This window comes from Dromiciops gliroides, chromosome 3 (genome assembly GCF_019393635.1).
Source record: "Dromiciops gliroides isolate mDroGli1 chromosome 3, mDroGli1.pri, whole genome shotgun sequence".
Lineage (NCBI taxonomy): Eukaryota > Metazoa > Chordata > Mammalia > Microbiotheria > Microbiotheriidae > Dromiciops > Dromiciops gliroides.
In genome coordinates, this window is record NC_057863.1 from 100035270 (window position 1) to 100046238 (window position 10969).

Genomic DNA, 10969 nt, shown 5'->3' on the forward strand with positions numbered 1-10969 from the left:
AAAAAAAAAAAAGTAGAAATCTGTGGCCTAAAATTCGAGAGGGCAAATTGTCCCTAGAAGGGGGTATCTAGGTGGCACAGTGGATAGAGCACCGGCCCTGGATTCAGGAGTACCTGAGTTCAAATCCAGCCTCAGACCCTTGACACTTACTAGCTGTGTGACCCTGGGCAAGTCACTTAACCCCAATTGCCTCACCAAAAAAAAAAAAATTGTCCCTAGAAGAATTATTTGTCCCAGAGAATGAAATCCTGATGATCAAATAATTGATTAATGAAAATTATTCTAATAGGGAGGAAGCAAGATAGTTTTTAGAGAGAATTGTGTAAATGCACAGGTATCTCACCAACCATCTTTGAGTTTTAAAAATCACGTACAAAGGAAGGAAGCAAGGACACATAATTTAGAGTGAATGAATATAAAGGTGTGCCATAGTAGAATCACCTCTGCAATAGTACTTGTTTTAGGGGCAGCTAGGTAGCACAGTGGATAAAGCACAGGCCTTGGATTCAAGAGGAGCTGAGTTCAAACTTGGCACTTGCTAGCTGTGTGACTCTGGACAAGTCACTTAACCCCTATTGCCCCCAGAAAAAAACAAAAACAAAGACAAAACAAAAAAACCCAAATTTATTTCAAAAATGTGAATTTGTTTCAATGAGACTGATAAATTAGGGAACATTTTTAACACAATACAAGCTTTGAGTTGGGCTTATGAGACATTTCTTTAGCAGAAAACTGTACCATTTCACTCATAATAACTACCAGCTCTCACTCCCACAAGTAAACTTTGGGTCTTTTTTGAAGTTTGACATTTATTGTATCTTCTGGTACAGTAAGAGCTATGGGCAGAGTAGGACTGGTCTATTCTTCACCCTTTAAACCTCACTCTAGGTAGAAAGGGGCTGATCCATTTTTCACCTTCTCTCCACAATTTCCATAATGACCTTTGACCCCCACAGCTAGATTTGGAGTTGGCCTATCTTGCACAAGGAACCAGGGCACAAGTCAAGCAATAGTTGGAGGCTGCTGTCACTATCTCTTGTACTATTTACATATTTTTAAATCTTTTAACATGTATAAAGCTAATTTTAATTAGTTCCCTATCTTTTTTTTTAATGTTTCACTGATGTTTTCAAGCATTGTTCCTCTAACCCCAATTTCCTCGTAAGTCCTATGGATTTTATTGCACAATTTTGAATAGCATGGTGATTTGGGGAAGTACATGAATCCCTTTATAGCAGAACTGCCCTGTTATAGTATCAAGAGCAGGGGAGCTCAGCATGAACTGACACTACTGCAGAATACTAAGAATAAAAGCAGGTTATTTATAGTGATGATAAGGAAAATAAAAGGATTAAAGAAAGATTCAAATGACTGCCTAAAAATTTGAACTATTGAAAAGTAGAATGGCTTACATTGAGATTTTGTGGATACTATAGATATCTAGAAATCCTTAAGCAGAAGTTGAATGATCAATTCACCTGGATGGTAAACTTGGGGTTCCTATTCAGACATAGTTTGATCTTAATGCCTGGTAAGGTGACTTCTAAATGAGAATCTATTTGGTGTAAACAGGACAAGGATAAAGGACAATAGAAAGGAAAACTACTTAACTCTAATTGTTTGTTTCTTCTTTTTGTTTCATTGAAAATGAAAGGAGTATTTATTTCCTTTTTTGACCAATCTCCTTCCTCACTGATCAATTTAAACATTCTTTTTCCTCCCAGTGGAAATGAACTACTCATCAGTCACAACTTTCTACTCCTTATCTATAAAAACAATTATCTTCTATGGAGAGGAAAACAAAACAAAACAAAACCCAAGGAAGAAGGAAATATGACTCTCTAGTCTAATTCCCTATCAGGCTACAAAGGCAACTGACTCATTTTGTCTAAAGCCATAAGTCTCTGATCCCAATTTACTTACCTAAGAATATAATTTAAAACAAACAAACCAATAACATCTTATATCACTCTTGAGCCCCTAGTAGTGATTATCCAGATTTACCAATTATTAACCATCAGGAGACACTGGGTAGTAGGTACCTCACTGTTCAGCATAAGGATCTAGTAATACCATTCACATATTCATTTATTAAACTTGTTCTACCCAACATCAGAGGGCTCCCTTGAGTAGCTGTGAGAAAACTCCCAATGGTTTTTTTCCTCTTTTCCCACTCCTTTTGTAGATGGCACCATTAATGTCATTAGTCTATAGGTTTGGGGAATATAAATTTATGTAGTCACCAAAAAATCATCATCATCATCACTCCTCCTTCCATTTACATATCACACTCTGTTTCAATATATTTTAATTTCCTAAGAATGGTATCATGAGTTTTTGTTGTTGAGTTGCAACTGACTCTTCATGATCACATTTTGGGGTCTTCTTGGCAAAGATGCTGGGATGGTTTGCTATTTCCTTCTTCAGCTCATTATACATATGAGGAAATGAGTTATGTGACCTGCCCAAGGTTATACAACCAATAAGTGTCTAAAGTCGGATTTGAACACATGAAGGTGAGTCTTCTTGATTCCAAACCCAATGCTCTATCCACTTTGCCACTTAGCTGCCCTTAATAGTTACTTTCCTCTGGCTATATTTCTAACCTCTGATTCTTCCATATATCAATTTGGATTTTTTGGAAGAGGCCCAATGACATCATGGGTGATGTTTTGACTTGTGCATGAATTGGATTTAGTAAGGCAGAGTTGCACAGAGTCATTAGCCACACTCTCTCTTCCTGAGTCATTGAAGGCCAGTGGCAGGACAAAAGTCAAGATGAATAATGATGGCCCAGCATGCAGTACATGACCTTGGCATCTTTGATGCCTGACCAAACTCTAAGCACTCCACAGTGCCTACTATAACTACCTTCATGAATGTTGGAATAAATTATTCTTATCTGCCGATAAATCAGGAAAAAGTCACATGCTTGCAGTGGACATCCTCCCAATTCACCTATATATTTGAGGCCTTTTGATTCCCTTCAACTTTGTTTAGTTTGTCTGTTGAAATTGGCTGTGACTGCTATACATGCTACAGCTTCTTGAAGCTACAGGTGAGAGTTGGGTGAAGATGGACACCAAAGGTGGACAAGCAGTCCTGAAAATGGTTCAGCGAGCCCTCACAACAGAGGTGTTAGTACTTCCTGAATACCCCATGTATTGTAATAGCTTGGTAAAAAGAGGGACAAAAAGATTAAAGACAATTATACCTTGAAAAAAGATATGGACCAATGGAAAACAGAGGAACAATAACTCACTGAAGATAATGGATTGTAAATATTAGTACTGGCCAAGTAAAAGCTAATAACCATGAGAAATAAAGAAATAATAAAACAATGTCAAAAGAATGAAAAAATAGGAAAAAATGTGTAATACCTCATAAAAAAAACTGAACTAGAAAATAGATTGAGGAAAACATGGAGAGTCATGCAATAAAATTGAAATACATGCATATATACATATATACATGTATTCATATGTATTTATATTTAAATCTTTGCATGTGTATGTGTGTGTGTGTGTGTATGTGTGTATGTGTGTGTATAAATGGTTGTATTTGGCTATTCCCAAATAATACAGTTGATGTCATCTAAGAAAAACATTTCTGGGATTCTCCAAGCATCTGTGCTTAACACGCTGGTACTTAAATTTTTTTAAATCGATCATTTTGAAAAAAAAATGCATAGATGGCATGGTTATCAAGTTTTTGATGAAAAACATTAGCTAATAAATTCAGATTCTGATTCAAATTAATTGATTCATTTCACCAATTATTTATATGCCAGACACTTTACTAGATGTGGTGAATACAGAGATATAAATGAAACAATCCCTTCCCCCAAAGATGTTGCATTTTAATGGGATGTGGCAACCAAAAGGAACTGGAAAAATTAAGTCAATCTAAACTTTATGGCAATATTTTTTTAAAGTTAAATGATGAGTTATAATGTGCTCTTGAGAAAAGTTTAAAAAATTAAACTCAATTACACTGAAACATCTTTTCCTCCCATTTTCATAGGTATTAAAATATTTCTGTAATAATACACCTTGCTAAGCAGTAAACAATTTTAATAAATAAGATTAAATTTCAATGTTACTCACTTGAACTATGGTGAGAGTATACTAATTGATGTCCCTACTTTCCATTTTTATTCTCTCTCCAATCTATTACCCATAGAGCTTTTGAAATAATTATCCTTGGATAAAAGTCTAATCATGTCACTTTTTTTTTTATCAAAACGCATTCAGTGATTTCATATTGTATTAAGAATTTACAAAACAAAACAAAAACTTTTTTTATCATTATTTAATATAATTTTACTTTCTATACTCTATGATCTGGCCAGTTTTTACTAGTAGCTATTTTTCACACTCAACCTCGTATCTCTGATCTCTAGACATTAACACAAATTTCTTCTGTTTTGAAATTTGCTATCATCTCATGTTGGATACTCAATATACTTATCTTCAAAATTATCACTTCTTCCTTGAAACCTCTGACTTTTAAGTATTAATGTTTTCTACTTCCTCATATTACTTTCTATTTAGTCATGTTCTTATATATTACATCACTAAAAAAAGAACTGGTGCTCCCTGCATTCAGGAACTGTTTCATTTTTGTTTTTCTATATAAGGCACTTTGAATAATTCTCTATACCTTAAAAAATGCCAAACTTATATCTTTGCCAAGAAAATCCCACAAGAGATCATGAAGAGTCAAAAGTGAGTAAATAGTTTATCTATTTCTTCTTTAATTTTAATATCTCCTCTTTAGTGCTTATTTTAGGTTTTTATTTTTGTTGATTTTTAGGTTTTGGTGTATATTCATTTCATGCATCCTCTGCTTTTCTATTTTGTTAATGTATATGTGTGTGTCTATACATCCACATTTTAAAATCTTCATTTGTCTCTGCTTTTTGTTTGAACTCTCTTTTACTATCATTTTTTTAATGTTATGATCTATAAAATATATTTACTGTTAATACCTTTTAATATTTTTCCATAACATATTTGTGCTCAAAAAGTGCATTTTGGTAAAACATGGTACTGAAAAATATGTATATTCCTTAACAATATCATTTAGAAGATGAAACAAGTCTCTCAGCTCTGGTGTCTTCATTTCCATATTGTACTTTTTGTTTATCCTTCTGTTAGATTGTTCAACATAGAGAATAGAATATTTAAATCTCCTGGAACAATTATATGCCTTTTTTTTTTCTGGTGGGGCTATGGAGGTTAAGTGACTTGCCCAGGGTCACACAGCTAGTAAGTGTCAAGTGTCTGTGGCTGGATTTGAACTCAGGTACTCCTGAATCCAAGGCTGGTGCTTTATCCACTGTACCACCTAGCTGCCCCCAATTATATGGCTTTTTATTTTATTTTTACTTTATGAATTTAAATCTTAAGGTACTAGGAGTCTATACATTTAATATTAATATTATTGTATTGCCTATGGTTCCTTAAAGTGTAATTTAATTTTCTTAATAATTTTTTTTAGGTAATGGTTTCTTTTCTGCTTTTTGGTTTTTGTTTTGTTTTGTTTTTATGATAACATGAACTCCTTTCATTTAGATAACTAAAGAGTTCCTTGATTTGGAACACTATATGAGGTAAGACTTATGTTTCAACTGATTTATCATATATGCTATTTTTTTCAATGCACAACTTTGCTATATAGGATGGCTATTTCTAGGAGACAGGTTGGGATACAGTGGGAAGTAAGTATAAAATATATTAATGATATATTTTAAAATGGTCCACTGCTCTATTCAAATAGAAATTAGGAAATAAAAGGTCAGGTATGATTAAATAATTATGAAAAGAACATAGAGAAGTTACAAGTTCTTGACAGTCTGATAAGTGGAAACTAAAACATCTTGAAAAAGCTTAGTTTATATTTTAAACAAGTAAGCACAAAACTGTTCTCTCTGAAGATGGGAAGGCCGCTAAGGGCAAAAAGCTTGTTGACTTTAGGGCATGCAGTCAAGCATCACTGTGAAACTTTTTCTTAGTAATCTATATAGCTAAACAATGTATTTTTATTTTTTAAAGAAAAAAAATCTTGCTTTGCCAACAAAAAATGAGGTGTTACTAGAAAAATAGAAAGGCTTTTTTCCCCCCAAAGATTAATGGGTAAGTTCAAAACCTAATTTTAAAGAAGTGATTTTATTGAAACAAAGAAAAGAAAGACTGTATATAGAGATGAATGAAAAGTCCAAGAGACAGAGCCTGTGTGTAAGTAATTATCCATTTTTTAATCATGGCTAGTGAATAATCAAGAAATCAAGGTCAGTGGTTTCTCTCTACAACCAAAGTGGAATTTTGGTGGTGGCTGAATGTTTAAATACCATTGGAAAAGGGGCCATCAATTCTAATTGGTTAATGATTGATTATAATGGAGGGTGGGCTTATTCTAATGAGGAGTTGGGGAGAGGGCATGATTTTGATCATATAACTCTTGCACAAAGAGACTCAATCTCTATCCAGACCAATCCAATATTGGACAATCTAGACAAAGGAATTACCTTGATCCAGACCACTTATGGAGTTGAACAACAGGCCAGAATTCACCTATATTAGATTCTCTTTACCCTTTTATCAGAAATAAGTTTTCCCTCTTGGATGGGGTGCTGCCCAAGATTGAGAAGAATATTAACTTGATCTCATCATCAGCCCCGTGCTTAAGAGGCTGCCTTTACCTAGTCTTTAAATGAGGAAATAGTAAAAGATAAAAAAAAAAAAAAACAACTGTATGGCCCTGATATTAGTAATTGGGTATTAATAATAATTTTATTTTCTCTCTTTGTGTCTATGTACGTATGTATGTATATAAGTATATATGTATGTCTGTGTGTAAAACTTATATCAGGGAAAAATGTATGTGAATATGAGAATCTCTTTAGACAAAGTCACACAAGCTTTAATTTATACCAACTAACTCTCAGATATTTTTGGCTCTGACAAGTAATATGGATGTGGTCAGGATAATTAATCTTTCCAGGCCTTTGAGATTATCTGTATAACACAGCTGTTATGTAGGAGGATATTTTCTAAGGTTTCCTTAATTCTGTCATTTTGTGATCTTCCTACTTTTTTAAGGGTAAAGAGAGGAAGCTATTTAAACTTTATAGAAATACAATCTTTTTAGGGCTCTTTTATAGCAAATAAATCTTAAGAAAACAATGTTCAGATAAATTATGTTAATTAAATGGGATTTTCACTGATTAGATAGCATGTTAATTTCTTTATGCACAAATATTTTACTTTAAGTAATCATTTTGGTTTTTTCTTTTTAAATTTATTTTTAACATTCTCTTTTTTAAATTTTGAGTGATGAATTCTCTTGCTCCATCTTATTTCCTGTATCTAAGTCTTCCTCACATGGAAAACATATGGGTTTAACTCATGATCTCGATTTCCTTCTGTCACTGAAATTCCTTAATATGTGAACATATTAATAAAACACACATGTAATTAGCAATTTAAGTTAGACAGTTAAATCCCCATAGGTAAGAGGCAGTGCCATGTAGTCAAAAGAACCCTGGACTTTCAGGCAAAATGTTTGCTCTGACACCTACTGTGTGTTCATATTCAAGCTAATGGATATTTTTGACCCTTCATTTCTTCAGCTGTGAGAAGTTAAGAATAGCATAACAATTATTGCCCAGATAACTTTATTTTCTTTTTAGGGCAATGAGAGTTAAGTGACTTGCCCAGGGTCACATAGCTAATAAGAGTCAAGTATCTGTGCCAGATTTGAACTCAGGTCCTCATGAATTCAGGGCCAGTGCTTTATCCACTGTGTAACCTAGGTGCCCCCACCCAGATCACTCTAGAAGAGTACCCAGATCACTTTGTAAATATTTCAATTATTATAAAAATCAATCAATCAAAAAGTAATTATTAAGCACCTACTATGTGCCAGGTACTCAGTGTGTCACTGATGGTACAAGTACATAGAATGAAACAATCTTTACATGCAATATTTACATGTTAACACATAAAATGAAACACATTTTAGACATATGTTGTTGTTCAGTCAGTCACCCCCTACTTTTTATGAACCCATGGACCATAAAATGCCAGGTCCTTCTGTCGTCCACTATCTCCTGAAATCTGTACAAGCTCATGTCTGTTGCTCTTATGATACTTTCTATCCATCCCATCCTCTGCCAACTCCTCCTTTTGCCTTTAGTCTTTCCTAGCATTAGAGTGTTTTACAAGTCCTGTTTTCTCATTATGTGGCCAAAAGATATTTCTATAAAGTTAATAAACATAAATATACACAAAGAAGTTATAAGGTAGTTTGGGAAAGAGGTTACTTTTACTCAAGGGGGATCAGGAAATGCTTGTGCTAGGCAATGATTGAGCTTCACTTTAATGGAAGAGAGGAAGTCTTTCAGGAGGAGGTAAGGAGGGCATGTATTCCCAGAACGAAGAATGGTCAATGAAAAGGCATAGAATTTGGTACTAGCTAAGAAATAGAGTGGTGGATCAATAGAATATGTTTAGGCACAGGAGACACAGTAGTAAATGACTATAGTAATCTACTGTTTGATAAACCCAAAGACTCCAACTTCTGAGATAGGAATTCAGTATTTGATAAAAACTGCTGAGAAAGCTGGAAGATAGGATGGCAGAAACTAGGCATAGAACAACATCTTAAACTATATACCAAAATAAAGTCAAAATGGGCACATGATTTAAACATAAAAAGTTATACCATAGGTAAATTAGAAGGAATAGTTTACCTCTCAAATATATGGAGAAGAGAAGAATTTATGACCAAATAAGAGATAAAGAATATTACGAAATGCAAAATGGATGATTTTGATTACATTAAATTTTTTAAAAAAAGTTTTTGTACAGACAGAAGCAATGCAGCCAAAATTAGAAGGGAACCAGAAAGCTGGGAAATGATTTTTACATCCAGTGTTTCTGAAAAAGGCCTCATTCCTAAAATGTATAAGCAAATAAATCAAATTTATAACAATGAAAGTCATTCCCCAACTGAGAAATGGTCAATGGATATGCACAGGCAGTTTTCAGGTGAAGAAATCAAAGCTATCTCTTGCCGTATGAAAAAATGCTCTAAATCACTTTTTATTAGAGAAATATAAATTAAAACAACTCTGAAGTACCCCTTCATACCTATCAGATTGGCTAATATGACAAAAAAGGTATAAATGTTGGAGAAGCTGTGAAAAAATGGAACACTAATGCATTGTTGGCAGAGTTGTGAACTGATCCAACCATTCTAGAGAGAAATTTGGAAGTATGCCCCAAAGACTATGGGACTGTATACATCCTTTGACCCAGTAATACCACTACTAGATCTGTATCCCAATGAGATCATAAGAGGGGGAAAAAGAACCCACATGTATAAAAATATTTATAGCAGCTCTCTTTGAGGTGGCTAGGAATTGGAAACCGAGGGAAGGCCCATCGATTGGGGAATGCCTGAACAAGTTGTGCTATATGAATGTAATGGAATACTATTGTTCTATAAGAAATGATAAGCTGGCAGAATTCTAAAAGACCTGGAAAGATGTAAGTGGACTGATGCTAAGAGAGGTGAGCAGAACCAGGAGGACATTGTACACAATAATAGTAACATTGTGTGATGATCAACAATGATAGCCTTAGCTCTTCTCAGCAATACAATGATCCAAGATAATTCCAAAGGACTCATGAATGAAAATGTTCTCCACATTCAGAAAAAAGAACTGTGGATTCTGAATGCAGATTGAACCTTAGTTTCTATTTTTTTTTCTTTTTTGAGGTTTTTCACTTTTATACTGATTCTTTGTTCATGACATGACTAATGCAGAAATATGTTTATTGTGATTGTACATATATAACCCATATAAGATTGCTTTCTGTCTTGGGGAGGAGGGAAGGAAGGGAGAGAGGGAGAAAAATTTGTGACTCAAAATATTATAAAAACAAATGTTGAAAATCATCTTTATATGTAACTGGAAGATAATTTTATGATTAAAAAAGAAAAGGCACAGAGATGGTGGGAGGGAGTAGTGGTGTGAATATGATAGAAAAGACCAGTTTGGCTGCACCAAACTGTTGGAGAGCCTATGATATCCAATGAAGATAAGATAAATTGAGACAAGTTTTAAAGGTCATTAATAATCAAAGAGTCTTTTGTTTTTAAATCCTGGAGGCAATAATAGGATATGATCAAGCCGATTGATTAGAAGTTTCAAAATGTCATATCCTCACATAAAAAAAATAAACATTACTTTTTAAGTAATGTGTAGAATGGAATTGAGTGGTGAGATAGTTGAGGAAAGAAGACTACTTAGCTATCTCAATAGGCAAGGTAGTAGGGGTGTCTGTAGAGAAAGGGTCAAATGTGAAAGAAGTAGAAATGCAAACATTGGGAATTGGTTCAATTCTCAGAGTGATAGAGAGGAAAAAAGTTCAGAATAATGCTGTTAATCCCAGAACACTGGGAAAATGTTGGTACTTTCAACAGAAATAAAGAAGTTTGGAAGAGAGGGGGGCTTACGAGGAAAGATCCCGGCAAGAAAGAAAGAAAGCAAGACAGAGAGACAGAAAGAAAAAGGAAGAAGGAGGAGAACAAAAAGAACAAGAAGAAGGAGGAGGAGGACGGGGAGGAGAGAAGAGCAAAAAGGAAAAGAAGAGGGAATTTGGATTACACTATCAATTTAGGACATTATGTGGATGATGAGCCAGAAAATTAGACTGAGAAGGAGCATTTAGGAACATATCCAGAAAGAGAATGGCCATCAGTGTCAAATGCAACTAAAAGATGGAGAAGTATTAGGAGAGGAAAGAGCTATAGGTCACTGTTTGGGGAAAGTAGTTCCAATTAAGTAATGATATTACACGTCATCATCACCATCATAACTAACATCTATATAGTGTTTACTATGTACCAGGAACTATACTAACCTCTTTATATATAATTATTATTTTATTTGAGCCTC